This window comes from Papaver somniferum, unplaced genomic scaffold (genome assembly GCF_003573695.1).
Source record: "Papaver somniferum cultivar HN1 unplaced genomic scaffold, ASM357369v1 unplaced-scaffold_29, whole genome shotgun sequence".
Taxonomy (NCBI): Eukaryota; Viridiplantae; Streptophyta; class Magnoliopsida; order Ranunculales; family Papaveraceae; genus Papaver; species Papaver somniferum.
Genome location: NW_020639929.1, coordinates 1,399,869 through 1,417,836, shown reverse-complemented (window position 1 = coordinate 1,417,836; position 17,968 = coordinate 1,399,869). Strand labels below are relative to the sequence as shown.

General features: G+C 35.7%; 1 pseudogene; it reads right to left on the bottom strand.

Annotated features, from left to right (window-relative positions):
- Window positions 1-5,860: 5,860 nt before the first annotated feature.
- LOC113341485 lies at window positions 5,861-9,241 on the bottom strand (annotated as a pseudogene).
- Window positions 9,242-17,968: the final 8,727 nt, after the last annotated feature.

Here is a 17,968-nt window from a genome sequence, read left to right as displayed (position 1 = left end):
TTTATTTATTTATGTACTGATCCTACAATACACATTATTATGTATTTGAAGAATTCATTGATTTTTGTATGAACCTTTTTGTTCTGTATGATCCTGTAATACGTATTGATATGTACTGGTACGAATATCAATAGTTTATACTGATCCGACAATATATTCGTCTGTATTGAAGAAAAAAGTGATTGATTGATATGTAGGAGTACATATTAGTATGCATATGAATATACTGCAGTACATATTTGGATGTACTGACGAAACTGGATAGTTTTTTTTACAGCAAGAGCAACAACAATGGCTTAAGGTTTGGCATTTGAATGTTTTTCCTAAATTTGAATATGTACTAGTAAAAATTGCAGTACATATTTGGTTGTACTGACGAAACTGGATGGTTTTTGACACTGTGAACTGTCGGTACATATTTGAATGTACTGTGAAAAGCTGTGTGCTCCTATAATACATACAGATATGTACTGACTGAGTGACTGAATTTTTGAATGTCTACATATTGGTATGCACATCTCAGAAAAAACAACTGCAGCGTATCATTGTCGTTTCTAACAACCAAGCTCTGGTGAATGCTATAAATGGTGCAGCATCTAACATTTGTTGGACACAATTTTCCTATCTAACAGATTGTAAAAATGAGAAACTGTTGATGATTCACCGACAGCAAAAACCAAACAAAACCCTGCTTCTAATTCACCAACAACAAGGAGTATCACTAAAGATGTTACTCCACCAGCAACACCGAAAAAAGGTAAAACTTATGTACTACAGATCTCTATTCATGTACTACATATCTTTATTTATTTGTTGTTTTTATGCCTAAATATTGGTATGCATGATGAACTGAGTATTGTAATGGATTTACTTTTGTTCATTAAACACTACATATTAGTATGTATGTATGAACTAGTATTTGTCTACATATTGGTATGCACATCTCAGATGTTGACCGTATATCCTAACACTACATATTGGTATGTAGTTGTGTATACCAATATTTACAACTATTGATATGATATGTAGTCTAGGAATTACTGGTTTGGTGCTGTTGGTGGAGTAACATACAGACTAGTTGTGGACTAAACATGAAATTTGATGATGTACATATCATTATGTACTGTATAAACCACCTAGGTTATGAATATGTACATCATTTATAGATGCAGTACATGTTATTATGCTTACTCAAGCATAAAAGAAACATTACATAGCAATATGTATTGCTGGATAGTTAGATTAGTGTTTGTGTATGATATAACAATACTGGATAGTTAGATTAATGTTTTATGAATGATCTAACAATATGTATTGATGTGTGCTATGTAAAAAAATAGAAAAGATATAAACCAGTACATATTGACATGTACTAATGTGTACTACCTTGTGAAAGAAAAAATGTTGTTGTGCTTTGTTACTTTAATCCAACAATATTTTTGGTTCTTGTTGGTGCATATTTCTCATCATTTTCAGTATATATATTCTGTATTTTCTTTAAGAAGAGTTTGGGTTTACATTGCTCCCAAGAGGAATGGTGATGAAGATGCAAAGGAAGAAGTCTCATCAACTATGGATTTTGATATGTAGTCATTATTTCTTGAAATAATGCGGTACCTTGTTTTTATTCTATGTTTTTTTTTCCTTCATATTTCAAGTTCTCAAATTACTGTGAGCACCACCTCTGTATCCAAAATATATGCAAGTTGCGAGCATTCTAGAAGGTGTACGTCAAGGTTGTATTAAGAGTATCATGTATGTATCAACATTTGTTGAATATAATCCCATGGTACGTATTATAATGTACTAATTTATCCTGTTGTACGTATTGTGATGTACTCATTTTTCTAATATAATCCTGTTGTACGTATTGTAATGTACTCATTTTTACAATACATATTGTCATGTACAGATTTTTCCTGTATAATCCTACAATACATTATGTCATGTACTAATTTTTCTTGTATAATCCTGCAATATATATTGTCATGTACTGATTTTTCTGGTATAATCCTGCAATACATATTGTGTTGTAATGAAAAGCTAGTTAAAGCGCAGGCTCCATATACATGTCGTTTGTGGGTTCATATTGTATTGCAAAACCTGACGCATATAAAAAAAATTGGAACTTAAACATGAGATTGTTTCAATACAAATGGTTCTGGAAAAAAAAAGAGAACTAAATGTGTTTCAATACATCTTATAGTACTACAACATATTAGTCGTATGACTTAGTATAAAAGACTAAGAAAAGAGTATGAACCTTAAATACTTGCAGTACATATCTGCCAGTACTGAAAAACCTGGTATATATAAGAAAATTTTGCAAGAAACATATATAACTTAACGAACTTTAGTACATATTGAGCAAGAACCAAGTACATATTGATATGTACTGAGCAAAAATGCAGTACATATCGATATTTACTGAGTAAAACCATAGTACATATGTATGTATACTTAGTATCAGACTCTTCAATTTGATGAGATAATTCCGTCGATCCCTCTCCCAGCCTTGATGCCTACAAGTCTGTTAACCTCAAAGGAACTGTCTGTCGCATCTCTAGCGGCCATAGCATTTCCTTATTGAGTTTTCCACCATAGCCTGTCTTATTCTCAACCAACTCATGCTTTCAACTGCCAAAGATATATAAGACTCTCCAAGTTGATTTCTTCAATCTCTCTCTCATCCTTGATTCCCGCAAGTCCTCTAACCTCAATGTCTTGTCTGCTGCATGTCCATTGGCCATAACTTCAGCTATTATTTCTTCGTTCAATTTGAGCTTTTTATCGGACTGCGTAGCTTGTTTCATTTCATCCAACTCATGTCGCAGAACTGTCAACTGCCAAAGACATAATAAAAACTATAAACTTACCCATTAAGAACTTAATCACTCAATGAAACCCTGGTACATAATGATATGTACTGACTGCAACCTTAGTACATAAGTGGCCCAAGTTGATTTCTCCACTTGAGCCACTTACCGCCAGAAGTCTTGAAGGAAATACTTTCAGGTATCTTATGTACTGACTGCAACCTTAGTACATATTAATAAATAAGAATTAATTTCAGTATCACGACTATTGTTGCTCTAAATTCTAGTGTAATGGAATGACAAAGTAACATAATCCCTAGAATCACACAACAAGTCAGTTGCGGCAACTACATTACATGCTTGAGAATGAGAAAAGGTATTAAGTACAGATCGGAAGTTTTACAAGGGAAGGAGTCTCACACAATATAGCAGATTATAAAAATTGGAAACCAAGAAATTTCTAAAGAGATTCAAAATGAAAAAAACAATACATCTATATATATGTATTGAAGAAAACAAGAACTGAAAACCCAGTACATATTGATGTGTACCAATTGATATGTACCCATTGTTGTATATAATTCCAATAGTGGATATCGATATGTACCCACTATTGTATAATTCTAACAACGAATATGAGAAGGATTCAACAGGAAAATAAAATGAGGATAACTTATTAAAGAAAAAAATCTTAAAGTTACTGAGAATAAATGATTACGAGGGGGCGCTGCCCCCTCGACCCCCGTAAACCAATGGTACACAATCAGAATTGTACTATCATTATAAAAAATGTTTTAGGCCGAGAACAAACTGCTGGATCTAATGCATAATAAGGAGCAACCCCATTTTTCACAAAATCCAAGGATACCTGACATAAGAAGAAAATAAAGAAGCGAATCAAAAGATGAAATAATAGTACATATCAATTTTACCAGATACAAATGCAACAGACTCATCTCACTTCTTTCATATGTATATTCTGAACACTATTGAACTATCATGCTTCTTAAAAGCAAAACACATCATATATCTAAGCAATGTCTGCTTTCTATCCCCAAATGTACCAAATAATAGCAACCCTATCAGCAACATAATATGTACTGGTAGGAGTATCACACATCTTATGGATACACCAAAACAAATAAATATATTATCTGCAAAATGCAATCAAGTTTCTGACTTTTTTACATCTACACTAACAAATAGTACTGATTCAAGTGTTATACTGTACACAAAATAGATCTCACAAAAAAATATTTATAATACATAATAATATGTACTGTATATAAAGGATCATACAAAAAATACAAAAGAATAGAAATCATATTCCTGTAAACAAATGGACATCCACATCGTATAAAGCCACATACCAAAGAATAATTAACCTGAAATTTTATAAAAAAAACCTATTAAATATTGATATGTACTATGAGAAAAATCTAGTAGATATCAATATGTACTGACTGAAAACCTAGTAGATTTACACCCACCATGATACTCTAACAATTAGTCGAACACTACACACTGCATTATTGTGTCTCTAACATATGAACTTCACCACTCTACCATGCACATAGCTCCATTTCCTCAAATTTCAAGGAATAACATTGCTTAAAAGTAAGAATATAGACATATAAAGTTCTCAATCAGATGATTTTCATAACTCATACGATATGCATAAACAACTAAAATCAGTACGAAGAAAAGTAATAATATGTACCCGTATATGTATCGATGATCATTTCCCTACAGTACATGAAAAGCATAGTTCATTTCATTTCCGATACATTAAAATATGTACTCAATTGACAATACAAAAACAAATTTGTATAAAAAATCAATAACATAATAAATAGATAGATAGTCTATTACTAGTTAGCCTGCAGAATGGTACCAGTGCATTTCAACATCCGTTAATCAGAGAGATATAACCCCACAACCAAGAAAAGCATCAAGAAGACTAAAATCATAAAAAAAAATTACCAATTGAAGCAAGAAAAACTTGCATAGTTTCCCACTCAAATGAAGAAAAAAACACTTGCGTAGCTGTGTTTGTTTGATATCCAAAATTATACAAAAAAATCAATGATTACTTACATAAATCCGAGCAACTTGTTCTTGTCCAGTCAAGTTTCCCTAAATCTCTTTTCATCTGCCTCAAACTCACTTATCTTTTGTTCTTCAATAGGTTTATACAAACAGTACATGCAAATATGTACCGCAAAATCGCTACAGAAATATGTGTAGCGTCAACGAATATTCTGTCTAAAAATCAAACTTACTTCTATTGATCAAAATAAGAATATAAAAAATATTAGCTAACCGATCTATCAAGTAAACACAATAATGTTCAAATTAACTCAACGAAGCACCATTAAAACAAATTGTCAAAACCAAATCAAAACGACGACTTAATGAACAAAAATAGGTCGATTACAAAATCTGATTTTAAAAAATCAACAAAATCGCTTAAAACACGAATAAAAACGGAATTAAATCATGAAATTGTACCATGTGCATCATAGAATATCGATTATTTACTAATCGAGAAAGAGAACAACGGAAAAAAAATTCGTCAAAATTATGAAATCGAGTTGATCGTAATGAACAAAAAGTAATAATTAGAGAATAAAAGAGATTATAGCAAAATACCTGGAGATTGTAGCAAACTATATGAGCTAAACCCTAGAAATTTAAGATAAAACATCAGGAGCAGAGAGAGATTCAGATCTGAGATGAAGAACAAAAAAGAAAGAAGCAGAACTTGATTTGATTTTCTCTTAGTAGTTGTCGTTGCAGCAGGGTAATTTAGGAAAAAAATAAAAAGGATATTAAGGACTCGCACGTGTGCTGGATGAGAGAATAAAAATTCTGGTCCAAAAACATGTTTTTAGACCAGCGGGTAATTGTTTTCCGGTGCTGGACTATAGAGTAACCGGTTCTCCTAATATTGAATTAACCAGTAATTCCTAGAATTGGTAAAAGACCATGTCCAATGGCAACAGAAATGTGAAATATTAATATGGATATTCAAGTATATACCCTAAAAACAACATTGAAAGTTTTATTAAATTTCCTCACACTCCTTTCTAGCATAGATGCCCAAACTCAATCTTTCTACTTACATGACTGCTAACTGTCACCAAGCGATTTTTTTTCGTTCACCTCCAATGCGAGTCGTAGTGGGTCAACAAAATGTGACACAGATATTACGATCATCAGAAAATGAAAAAACAGAAAGTAGATAAATTGAGGATAATGTTCCCCACTAAGAATTATTCCATGCAGCCAAACTATGAAGGACATGTGAATTCTGGAGGCGGGTGCTTCCCACAATCTTGGATGAGTACTTGAAGAGCGATAGGTAAGACAATGTCTATGTTGAGCAGCTTGGCTTTAATGGTGGTGCAAAGACAAAGGGCTGCGTCCAAATCTGCAATTCCTGCTAGCAGCGGACAACATTTTTCTTTAGCGCTACCTCCGATAACAATTCCAAGTAATCCGCCTAACACATCTACACAGCCGCCTAATTTAAGAATGTCAACTGGGCACATCTCTTGTCCCATTGGTGGCGGGGTTGTTGTTGGCGGCGTTGGTTTCGGAGTTGGTGGTGTTGGTGTTTGAGTTGGTGGAGGTTTTGTAGTTGGCGGTGTTGGTGTTGGAGTTGGCGGTGTTGGTGTTTGAGTTGGTGGTGGTATCATAGTTGGCGGTGTTGGTGCTGCGCTTGTAGGACAGGTGAATCCAGAAGGTGGGTTCTTGCCACAGTCGTTGATTAGCACATTCAGAGCAATAGGCAAGACGATGTCAACATTAAGTAGCTTGGCTTCAATGGCGGTGCAAAGACAGAGAGCCGCATCCACATCCGCAATTCCTTGCAACAATGGACAACATTTTTCTTTCGCACTACCACCTATTATAATTCCCACAATACCACCCAACACATCTACACAACCACCTAGTTTCAAAATGTCTACTGGGCACATTCCTTGATTCATAGGTGGTGGTGTTGTCGTTGGAGGTGTTGGTGTTGGAGTAGGTGGTGGTCTTGTTGTTGGAGGTGTTGGTGTCGGACTTGCTGGTGGTGTGGGAGTTTTTGGCGGCGTGGGTGTTGGAGTTGTTGGAGGTGTTGGTGTAGCAGATTTTGGTGGTGGGCTTGCATTTGTAGGACAAGTGAATCCCGAAGGTGGGTTCTTGCCACAATCATTGATCAGCACACTGAGAGCTATAGGCAAAACGATATCAACGTTAAGTAGCTTGGCTTCAATTGCGGTGCAAAGACAGAGAGCCGCATCCAAATCCGCAACTCCTTGCAACAATGGACAACATTTTTCCTTCGCACTACCACCTATGATAATCCCCACAATACCACCCAACACATCTACACAACTACCTAATTTTAAAATATCTACTGGGCACATTCCTTGACTCATTGGTGGTGGTGCCGTCACTGGAGGTGTTGGGGTAGGTGGTGGTCTTGTTGGCGGTGTGGGTGTTGGAGTTGCTGGTGGTGTTGGAGTTGGAGTTGCTGGTGGTGTGGGTGTTGGAGTTGGAGGTGTTGGTGTAGATTTTGGTGGTGGGCTTGCATTTGTAGGACAGGTGAATCCCGGAGGTGGGTTCTTGCCACAGTCGTTGATCAACACATTCAGAGCAATAGGTAAGACGATGTCTACATTAAGGAGCTTGGCTTCAATGGCAGTGCACAAACAGAGAGCTGCATCCAAATCCGCAATTCCTTCCAACAATGGGCAACATTTATCCTTTGCACTACTACCTATTATTATCCCCACTATACCACCCAACACATCTACACAGCCACCTAATTTAACTATGTCTACTGGGCACATTCCTGGACTCATTGGTGGTGGAGTTAACGTTGGAGGAGTTGGTGTTGGAGTAGGTGGTGGTGTTGTTTTTGGAGGTGTCGGTGTTGGAGTTGCTGGTGGTGTTGGAATTTTTGGCGGTGTGGGTGCTGGAGTTGTTGGTGCTGGCGGTGTTGGAATTTTTGGCGGTGTGGGTGTTGGAGTTGTTGGTGTTGGTGGAGCAGATTTTGGTGGTGGGCTTGCATTTGTAGGACAGGTGAATCCCGAAGGTGGGTTTTTTCCACAGTCGTCGATCAGCACTTTAAGAGCAATAGGCAAGACAATGTTAACATTAAGTAGCTTGGCTTCGATGGCGGTGCAAAGACAAAGAGCCGCATCCAAATCAGCAATTCCTTGCAATAATGGACAACATTTTTCCTTAGCACTACCACCTATAATTATCCCCACTATGCCACCCAACACATCTACACAAGCACCTAATTTTAATATGTCTACTGGGCACTGTCCTTGACTCGGTGGTGGTGGTGTTACTGCAGGAGGAGTTGAAGTTGGTGGTGGTGTTGTTTTTGGTGGTGTTACTGGTGTAGGAGTTGGAGTTGGTGGTGGTGTTATTTTTGGCGGTGTTACTGGTCTAGGAGTTGAAGTTGGTGGTGGTGTTGTTTTTGGAGGTGTTACTGGTGTAGGAGTTGGTGGTGGTGTTGTTTTTGGCGGTGTTACTGGTGTAGGAGTTGGTGGTGGTGTTGTTTTTGGCGGTGTTACTGGTGTAGGAGTTGGTGGTGGTGTTGTTTTTGGCGGTGTTACTGGTGTAGGAGTTGTTGGTGGTGGTGTTTCGGCGTGTTACTGGTGTAGGAGTTGAAGTTGGTGGTGGTGTTGTTTTTGGCGGTGTTACTGGTGTAGGAGTTGAAGTTGGTGGTGGTGTTGTTTTTGGCGGTGTTACTGGTGTAGGAGTTGGTGGTGGTGTTGTTTTTGGCGGTGGTTGTGCGGGAGTTGTTGGTGGTGTTGGTGTTGGTTTAGGTGTAGGAACTGTTGGTGGTGGTGTATGTGTTGGCGGTGTTGGTTTAGGTGCAGGAGATTTGGGTGGTGGTGTTTGTTTTGGTGGTGTCGGTTTAGGTGTTGGAACTTTTGGTGGCGTAGTTGTAGGAGATTTTGGTGGTGGTCTTGGTTTCGGGGTGGGAGATGTTGGTGGTGGATATGGTTTTACAATCGGTGGAGAAGGTGGTGGCTTAGCTTTGGGGGGAGTAGGCTTTTTTATTGGAGGTTTGACAGTAGGCGTCTTCTTTGGTGGTTTGACAGTTGGAATCTTCTTTGGTGGTTTGATAGTGGGAGACTTCTTTGGTGGTTTGACAGTCGGAGTCTTCTTTGGTGGGGATACTGATGGGGGTTTAGCATGTGGAGGCTCAACAGGTGGTGGTTTTGGTACATATGGTTTGGGAGGAGTAGGAGAAGGAACTTTGGGATGGCTTTTAGGAGGGAGTTTAGGCACTTTAGGAGGAGTTGGAATTTCACAAGTTGGACAAGCAACTGAAATAGTGACTAGGGCTCCGAGATTCAAAAGGAAAATGAAGAGACTACTGAGTATGTACTTCATATCTCTATTCTAGGTAGTGAAGAGGATAGGGCAGTTCTATTTAATTCAATCCTACTTGGGTCTACTTATAGTGTGTGAAATATACCGAGAAAGTAAGACATTGTTTTTTTTACGAAGTGTGTTGGTACTTAATTTTTACACTTGTTGGATAATATCTAGCTACGAACAGCAATTTCAGCCACAACAATTGACAACCAGCATATGATGGGCAACTAGTAGTCTTGGTTCTTGGATTCCATAGGTCTGCCGCAACTAGTTGTCTATATATTTTGGATCTACTCGAAAAGTTTCATCATTGCGTTAAATTTTTGGGTCTACATTCTAAGCAAGCAGTCGTCTAACCTATTTCAAACAGTTTTGTAGTATTGTATGTCTCTGCATGATGCGGTCACGTTCATGCATTCACTGGCATCCCAAGCTTACGTTCCCACAATGGCACAGAGACTTTAAAGGCTTTGGATATATACCCGATCGACATACCATTACAAAATCCAGTTTGTACAATGTTAAAGATTTTCAATATATACAAAATTCAAAGAAAAGAGTTTGTAATCTTGTTTCTTGTAATAGAATAGATTAAGATATTATCATCATCATGGCCCTAGACATCCTTGAAAATTTTGAGTTCTCTTAACAAATTAAGTTAGAAAATTTCCAGTTACGTCATGGTTATGGCAGTAATGCGAGACTTCCAGGCCATGAACACCAAGGGCCATGGGAACTTGGAGTGTTTTTGACGTTCAGAATGTGCAAATTGCAATTGTATCACGTGAAAATCCTAAGAAAAACAAAAAGGAAGTGACTCATGCAAAGTCACGTCCCACATCCTCAAACTTTTACTATAATCACTTGCAAAGACGCAGCATGAATCTTTCAGTCTGCAACTCAAACTTGATTACGCACTTACGCTGAACCAGTGCATAGTAGTGTAACGGTCTATAGTTATTTTTCTCTTCTTTCACAGCCGGTAACGCTTAATATAGTAGTTCATATTCTTTCCTTCATTCTACAAAAAAGGTTACTTTCATTTTTTTATATTTTTTTGAGCAAACAAAGAGAGGATATTTTTCAAAAAGAAATTTTCGTTTAAGAATCGAATATCCACTGGTTTGGCTGAATTTGTTGTGTGAATGTACGTGCTGAATTAGCGGTACTAATCCATGACAAGCATTACGTAAATTGGACAGACTTGTGGGTGTTACAATCTAAGACAATACTGAGGTGTTTTGACTTTCTTGATTGAGAATTTGGGTTGATTGATCAATATACTTTGAATTCATTTTAGATTCATTTAAACTCGATGATGTGGTCTTAAAAAATCCCTGCGTAAGAGGCAAGACAAAAACTGAAATGTCAGGGATGTTGATAAAACTTTCAACAAAAATAAGTAATCACACAGCTGTTGACTATGAAGATTGATGAATCAATAGAGATCTAGGAATAGAAGACATTCTAAAGTCATTTTGTTCGATCAAATAGCAAGTTCATATTAAGGGATTCAAATTGCTGGTCGACAATTTTGCATTAATCTGATCCGCAAGAATGTTTTTTGATACATATTTATGTTGTAAAAACTAACTCCACTCGAATTTGAACAGATATTCAATTGGGAGATTTTCATCAATGTTTAACTCCCTTTGCTTTGTATAATAGTTTTTTATTTTAATATAACATTTTCTTCGAAAATAAATATTTGAACAGATATTCTCTACCAAACTCAAGCTGCTAAATCATAACAACCGTTATATCTATGACGAATTTTTTTTGCTAGGAAAAAAAGGATTTCATTAAATTAAACTGAGATTATATAGTTTCGAAGGACATGATTTATAAAGGGGATACCAGTCTTACTAAGTGTTGATACCATTTCATCGATCCAACAGTCAGGATCAGTGGGATTTTTTTGTCCTATATGAAAAGGTATCAACACTTAATAGAACTGGTATCCCCTTTATAAATCGTGTGGAAGGAGGTGAGGTAGGTTATCCTCATTCCATCATTCGGTAACATTGAAATTTCTACTATGCTTTCCAGCCTTTTCTGCTAAACCGGTGAGATTCCTACTCAAATGTTCAACTCTAAATAAATTAATTCCCTGTAAGAGAAATAAATAACCATCTAGAACTGAGCAAGTGGACCAACTAATACCTGGCTTGATTGGGGTATACCCAGATTATTTGGGATATACCCATTTTGTTCTCAACCATAATAGAGGGTTAACGGGTGTCTATTATGTGTAAAGTTACCTAATTACCCTTTTCCTAATAATAACCAAAACCACCACTTTTGGGTTTTAGATCAACACCTTATTAATTTCTTTCCTTCTCCTTCATCATCAATCTAATGATCAATTCCTTTCTTTTACTCTATATTTCATCATTTTCAAATGAAAAAATATCGTCGATTATGATTTTTTTTATTGTCGATTAATCCTTTCAAATTCATTGTAGTACTTTGTTTTGTTATTTGAATGACAAATTAGATCAGAAAATTTGAAATTGTTGAATTCTAGTTACACAATCGGCATGGTATTTGTTTGTCGAGCATGCCGATTTTTCATATTTATTTTTAGTCGGGAAGCTTATGGGATGAACAACATGCCGACTTTTCATATATTATTTTTTGGCGGCAAGGTTATAAGATGAATAGCATGCCGACTTTTCAAAGAGTTTTGTTTCTGAAAGTAACATTTACAAGGTCGGCACGGTATTCATCCTTATACCTTGCCGACTATAGTTTAGTCGGCAGGGTAATGAAATTAAAACCTTGCCGACTAATTATGCATTTGTAACACTTTTCTCTGTATGTCAAACAATCCTATAGTCGGCATGGTATTTCTTGTCGACCTTGCCGACTATAAAGTAGCCGGCAAGGTAAAAATCAATAAGATGCCGACTAGTGAATCATTTACAACAGTCTCCTGTGTGTCAAAAATAATAAATTCGGCATCTTCTTCATTCACCGACCTTGCCGTCCGGATAAAGTCGGCATGTTATTCATCCGTAGACCTTGCCGGCCAGATATAGTCGGCATGTTCTTCATTCGTCAACCCTGCCGACTTTTCATAGTTTCAGAACTTAAAGTGTTGATTTCTTCTTTAATCTTGAGTATGATTTCATACATTAGCTTTGCAATCCCCTTTTTAGAAGTGTTAGGGTAGTATGTTTTCATATTCGTTGCAAAAGAAAATCTCAAAACAAATTTTTTCATCAAAAATGTTCTCACATGAGTTCAATCAAAAACAAAATTTCATAACTTAAATTCCTAAGTTTTAATCTACTTAATTAATTCATCTAAACTCAATTAACTTACCTAATCATAATTTTTAGTGTTAATTAAACAAGGGTATATTAACCATTTAGAAAATACAAGGTTAAGGGGTAGCCTATTTTACTTCAAAATGACCTGGCTTTTGTCTCATTAGGTATACCCCAATTAATTTGGATATACTCCAATCAAGCCAGGAACTAATATGTACCTAATTTTTATTAAGATTTTTTTTTTTGATACCCTAGAACTAGTGGTCCCTCAGACTATATCCAAACTCCTTAAATTAGAGTGGATTGTGGCAATTACGGGTTCGAAACACTACTTCCGCAGTGGGAGGGAGCATGAGAACCATCAGACCACTTGATGGTTCTCTATTTTTATATAGAGAATAAGAGATAGGATTTTTCGCATCACTCTTAACGCAGTCATTCATATAATTCTTCTCCTTAATCCGTTTGACAGCTTCAAGAATTGCTAGGTTTTCAGCTTCCTCTAGGCTGCCTGCAAGACCTGGAATTACTTTGCACCCTTTATAGACTCCGGAAATATGCATTAAGACAATTCCAGAACCACAATTATTAGTATTTTTATGAAAAGAAGCATCACAATATAAGAGCATAAAATCTTGTGGCAGAGTACACGTTAAATCAGTGTTCAACACGGTGTTCTGGAGCTGACTAGGATTGTCATCATCTGAGCCTAAATAGTTTCCGGTTTTGTAAGATAATTTTAGAGCATAGCTCACAGTAGACTGGGTGTGCAAATGTTCATCCTGAAATATTTTTGCACACCTTTCCTTCCATAAACACCAAGCTGTAGTTATAACTTCCACCATATGATCCTTAAGATTATTAATGAAAGAAATTTCATAATCCAATCTTGTATATTGATATTAGAGTTTATTTCTGGTAGAACATAGTGGCTAGCTGGGATGGTAGACCACACATATCTAGAGAATGGGAAATTTAGAACAATATGTTCAATAGCTTCAGCTTAACCAAAGTTACACATTTTGCAGACATCATCCTGATTATGGTTGAATCTAAAAGTTTACTCCTAGTGTGTAGAATATGTTCCACACATTTCCATAGAAACAATTGAACCTTAGGAAGAAGAGGAGCACTCCATAGAGCCTTGTAGATATGAAGCTTAGGGTTAGGTTGAGTGTTGTGAGCTAGTCCATTAGCAAGAAGTTTATACACCGACTTAACCGTAATCTCCCATGTTTTAGTGTAAGGCCATATGAGTTTATCACAACCAGATAGAGGGATTCTCATGCTACATATCTTTTGACTATTGGTAGGTGTAAATTAATCATGAACTAAAGAAACATTACAAGACTTACTATAATTTCAGCAACCCTATAATTGGGAATAGGGTTGGTAATGCATATTGGTTTCACTGCACTCAAAATCCAATTGTTAGAGAAAGCTTTAACACTGTTCCGACCTCTAATGTCCCACTGTGCATGTTGTTTAATAATATCAAGACCATGACATATACTAGACCAGACCCAAGACATCCTCCAAGGTCTTTTTGTAATAAAGAAGTTCACAATCCTTAAAGTATTTACATTTAAGGATGATAACCCATCTAGGAATTCCAAGCAGTTTTCGTTAACAAAGCAATGTTCATTTTGCTTAAATTTTTGAAACCTAACCCCCCATGAAACTTATGAGTACACACATTTTTATCACATTGTTTGAAATAAACTCCTCTATGACCATCCTCCCCCCACCAGATGTCTCTTTTAGACTTTTCCATATATTTTGAATAATGGAATCTGGTAAATAAAAGGAATTCATATGGTAGTTAGAGGAGGATTTGAGAGAGTGTTAAACCAGCACAGATCTTCCAGACTGCGTTAGTTGCTTACCTTTCCACTTAATTAACCACTTTATTATCATAGTGGTTATTTAAGTAGGACATAGACTCAGTTTTGTTTTCGTAAAGAAAGGAATTCATAGATATTTTTCATTAAATTCATTTTTCCTAACACTCATAGCTCTAATAAGAGAAACACATATGTTAGGATGCACATTTTTACCAAAAAAACAACAAGATTTTTCAAATTTTATCATTTGACCAGAGATATTTCTGAAACCTTTGATCAAAGACATGAGATTGCGAGACTCATAGTGAGTAGCTTTTGTAAAAAGTAAACAATCATCTGCAAAAAGCATATGAGAAATACCTTGGTCTTATTTAGTAACTTTAATGTCATTGATGAGATGGGATTTATCATCATGGAGAAGATACCTGGAGAATGACTCCATACAAAGAATGAAAAGGTAGTGATATAGTGGATCTCCCTTCCTTAATCCTCTTGTGGGTTTAAATGAAGTGCATGGAGAACTATTCAGAAGGATTGAGTTATTGGTAGTGCTAATATATTGGTATATAAGATCACACCAATGTTTAGAAAAGCCAAACTTTCTATAAATTGCAATGAGGAAAGACCATTCTACTCTATTAAAGGCCTTAGACATGTCGAGTTTAAGTCCCATGATCCCACATTTGTCTTTTTTCCTTTTCATAGTATGAACTAGATTGTGGGCAATCACCACATCATTTTGTATGTTCCTATTAAGGACATATGCAGCTTGATATTGTGAAATTATCTTTCCTAGGAATGGTTTCATTCTATTGATTAATATCTTAGGGATAATTTTATAATTTGAGTTGCATGGAGATATTGGTCTAAAGCCTTCCGCAGTAGCAAGACTATTCACTTTAGGAATCAGGGACATGAATTTGTGATTCATTTCCTTAATCAAATGAATAGAATGGAAAAACTTTCGACGGTATTACAGACATCCTTCTCAAGCAGAGCTAAATTCTGCTTATAGAATCCACGTGGGAATCCATCTGGTCCAGGGGCAGTCTAAGGAGCCATCTCCTTAATAGTATTCTTAATCTCTCGAAGAGTAATGGGACTCAAAAGTTTTTCATTGTCCTTATTATTGATACAATAGTCTATACAATTCATAAGATTATCATCAGGATAAGGATTTGCGGTAGTAGAAATCCTGATGAAACGGTTAATCAATAAGTCTTCAAGAATATCTTTATCCTCAAATCATTCACCATTTGCAAGTTTTAAAGAGTTTATGTGGTTGAAATATCTTCTCCTATTTACATTAGTATGATAGGTATTTTCATCAATATGTTTAGTAAAATCAACTCTATATTTTTGAGAATAAAAATCTTTTTGAGCCTTTTGAGCTTGCTCAAGATTATTTTTTGTTTCCCTTATGGCCTTAATATTCTGGATATTTTGAACTTGACTATTCAACGTTTGAGTTGATCAGTTAAATTTCTGATTTTATGATCAATATTACCATAATGGTAAATACTCCATTTCTTAAGATCATTTTTGACATTCCGAAGTCCATTATAATTTTATAGGCATGAGAGTCTTTGATGTTGTTATTATAAGCATCCCATATAACTTCATGAGAAGTGGGATCATTAAATCAATATTTAAAATATATGTAGGGTTTTTTCTCATGATTACTAATAGTGTTAATCACCAAGAGAATTGGTAGATGGTCTGAGCCAATAGTATCCACATGAAATACCTTGGAGTGGGTATAATGGGTTAGACAAAGACCATTCGCTATCAAGTCTAGCTCTTATATTATCAGTACCAGCATGCCTATTCGACCAAGTAAATTGAGTACCTATGTATCCTAAGTCATTTAAATCAGAAGAATCAATGACTTGTTGGATATCAAGAAACTCAGAAGTAGTAGGTGTAGAGTTGGTAGATCTTTCATGGACAAACATAGTGATATTTAGGTCATCTAAGCACCTATGGAAGGTTAGTTCTAGCATCTATTAAACCAATGTAGTTCTGTTACTCCAATTTCTCCTCATGGTATGTGGAACCATAGAGAAATGTAGCTAAAAACTCAAGCTTGCTAGGTTCCGAAGAGATTATGGTGTTGACCATTTTATCAGTTGAATGCACAATTTTCAGATTAGACAATCCAATTGTTAGGATAGTTGAATCTTTTCATGTATTGCCTCGTTTTGGTGGAGTCATTCTTGGTTTCACAAAGAAAAATTAAATCAGGGTTTTGACTTCCAATTAGATTCCACAAATTAGTTCTAGTTGCAGGGTTCCCGAAGCTCTGAAAATTCCATGACAAAATTCTCATCCTTGCAGAGAGAGGTAAAGGACAAGAATCAGTGTGGAAACAAATAGTAAAACTATATTTCGATAAGCTACAGCTAGTTGACAGAGGAACAATATGCAAATAGATGGAAAATAAAGTGCAGCTATACCGGACAACGATGAAAATCTTACCAACTACACATAGGGTAAATTTGAAATAGTTATGGGACAAGCTAGCATTCAGGGTGATGTTTAGCACTACCAGGATATATGGATTACTATGTTTCACAAACAAATTGAATCAATTATCATACCATAGGATCACAATAATATTATAAAATGGAAAGAGTAATGAACAATGTATAAAGTTATCCTACTTATACTAAAATTCCTAGAAGGGAACACGAATTTAGCAATTGGATGATAATAAAGTTCGATGAATGACCTAATTTTATATACCCTAAATGAAAAAATTAAAATTGAAATAAGTTTAAAGAAGAGTACCGTGTTTTCAGTTACCATTTGTGATCCACTGTTGATATTTCCAAGAATATATGCCTCCAAAGCTCTGTCGCACATCTCGACATCACCCTCAACTAATTGATTATCAGTAGTTCTCAGAAAACCTAATTAATCCATCTCAGTGGGTATCAAAGGGAGAGTTATTTTTAGAAAAAAAAATATCATAGCCCCTGCAGAGATTATTTTTGGAGAAAAAAAAACTTTAAAAATCCAATGTAGCTTCGGTTTTGCGCCAGCATGTTTATGGCACAACACAGCACGCTAAAAATTGAACAGGACACAACACATTTACGACCTAGCAAAACACATCACATGATTGTAACTTCGTGTGTTGTGTTGTGCACGTTGTCGCAACATACTACGCGGATTGGATAAGCACGAAGCATGCACGACATAACACACTAAGAAAATATGTCATAACAACACATTTTTAATGTACATTTCACAAAAAGTCTTTATTTTAACTAATTTTTTTGATATTATATTTTTGTTAGGCTGACTTAGTTCTACAACGATATTTATAATATCTAAATATCTAAAAAATATTTTCTTCGGAAAAATGTAAAATAAGTGCGCCGACACAAAACATCACGACAAAGCTCGGTTGTTTTTTGACACCGCACGCATTCTAGAACATCACAACACAACACGGTACGACAAGTAAAGCACTACACAATATTGTGCAATACATCACATTTCATGTATATTTCACAAAAAAATCCTTATTCTAGCTAATTTTTGACGTTGTATTTTTTCTAGGTTGAATTAGTTCTATAACGATACTTATAATATTTGAATTTATGAAAAATATTTCTTTTTGGAAAATATAAAA